The sequence below is a fragment of the Otolemur garnettii genome, unplaced genomic scaffold (assembly GCF_000181295.1).
Source record: "Otolemur garnettii isolate 467f Iridium unplaced genomic scaffold, OtoGar3 scaffold00297, whole genome shotgun sequence".
Classification (NCBI taxonomy): domain Eukaryota; kingdom Metazoa; phylum Chordata; class Mammalia; order Primates; family Galagidae; genus Otolemur; species Otolemur garnettii.
The window spans coordinates 676,262-678,340 of NW_003852692.1; the positions used below are offsets into that span (position 1 = coordinate 676,262).

Below are 2,079 nucleotides of genomic sequence, written 5' to 3' on the forward strand. Positions count from 1 at the left end.
TTTTTATTGGTAGTTTTATGCAATTAAAAACAAAGTTCAGGAGACTGCTGCTCTGAAGGGTGTTCTGGCTTCCTGATGAGAGAAGATTGACTTAAATAATCCCTTAATTTACTTTGGAGACGTATCCCAACACAAAGAACTAGTTCAGAACACCTGTGTGCAAAAAATTTATTTTTTTAATGTGAATTCAACTTAATAGAGGCCAAATATCTAGAGGTCAATTGTGTCCCCACAGTAGATGGGGGTAAACCCCACATGGCTGCATTGCAGTACATTAAGCTCCATAGAGACAGCGCCGGGGCAGGTAAGAGCCTGATGGGCACTGGGCGACTCTGTGCCTTGGGAGGAAAAATAACTAAACATGGGCAAAGGAGGTCCTAAGAAGCCGAGAGGCAAAATGTCATCATATGCATTCTTTGTGCAAACTTGTCGGGAGGAGCACAAGAAGAAGCACCCAGATGCTTCAGTCAACTTCTCAGAGTTTTGTAAGAAGTGCTCGGAGAGGTGGAAGGCCATGTCTGCTAAAGAGAAAGGAAAATTTGAAGATGTGGCAAAGGCAGACAAGGCCCATTAAGAAAGAGAAATGAAAACCCATATCCCTCCTAAAGGGGAAACAAAAAAGAAGTTCAAGGATTCCAATGCGCCCAAGAGGACTCCTTCGGCCTTTTTCTTGTTCTGTTCTGAGTATCACCCCAAAATCAAAGGAGAACATCCCGGCCTATCCATTGGTGATGTTGCAAAGAAGCGGGGAGAGACGTGGAATAACACTGCTGTGGGTGACAAGCAGCCTGATGAAAAGAAGGCTGCAAAGCTGAAGGAAAAATACGAAAAGGATATTGCTGCTTACTCAGCTAAAGGAAAGCCTGATGCAGCAAAAAAGGGAGTCGTCAGGGCTGGAAAAAGCAAGAGAAAGAAGGAAGAGGAGGAAGATGAAGAGGAGGAGGAAGATGAAGATAATGAATAAGCAGTTTTTTTTCCTTGTCTGTAAAGCATTTAACCCCCTTGTACACAAATCACTCCTTTTAAAGAAAAAAATTGAAATGTAAGGCTGTGTAAGATTTGTTTTTAAACTGTACAGTGTCTTTTTTTGTATAGTGAACACACTACCGAATATGTCTTTAGATAGCCCTGTCCTAGTGGTATTTTCAATAGCCACTAACCTTGCCTGGTACAGTGTGGGGGTTGCAAATTGGCATGGAAATTTAAAGCAGGTTCTTGTTGGTGCACAGCACAAATTAGTTACATGTGGGGATGGTAGTTCTTTCATCTTCAGTTGTCTCTGATGCAGCTTATACGAAATAATTGTTGTTCTGTTAACTGAGTACCACTCTGTAATTGAAAAAAAAAAATTGCAGCTGTTTTGTTGACATTCTGAATGCTTCTAAGTAAATACAATTTTTTTTTATTAAAAAAAAAAAAAAGACCCACGTGGCCAGGCCTGCTTGGGTTCCTAAGTGCCTTATACCTCTCTTCCACTAATGGGGCAATCAGACCTCAGGCTACAGGTTCAAACACGCCCCAGCCTGAAGGGGCTCTGCTTGGCCAAAGTATTAACTCATTCATATTGCTAGTCACTTCCTCAACTCTAGAAATGGGCTTGTGTATTGATCTTGAGATGTATTCCCAGTTAACACTAGTCCTCATCAATCATCAGACATATGATTAGGGCCTGGATATTTGCTGACAGGGTTTTCAGTATTGAGGGTTCTTGAAATGCTGACATGTACATGACCTAACGAAGCTATGCATAATTGTCCAAAGTACCTCCCTAACTGATTATTAACATCATGATTAGTAACCAGAAGGAATGTTCACGATCAATATTTTAATACCTCCTTTAATGAACAAAGCTTATTGTTCTACGAACACAAAGCTATTGCATAGCACTAATCCCCCTTTAAATGCAAAGTACAATCAATGAAACTTTTGAGTGTATTCAATCTCCATGATGCTAAGATCACCTTTGAGAACTGGGCACTGCTTAGAATGATGAGAAATTCAGTTGTCATCAAGCAGACTCCCTGAACTTTTGACATCTGCAGATTTGATGGCCTCTCTCCTTTTCCACGTCCAATTCTT

At 40.8% G+C, this 2,079-nt stretch overlaps 1 pseudogene; it reads left to right on the forward strand.

Annotated features, from left to right (window-relative positions):
• Nucleotides 1-361: 361 nt before the first annotated feature.
• LOC100958153 lies at nucleotides 362-964 on the forward strand (annotated as a pseudogene).
• The last annotated feature ends 1,115 nt before the right edge of the window (nucleotides 965-2,079 follow it).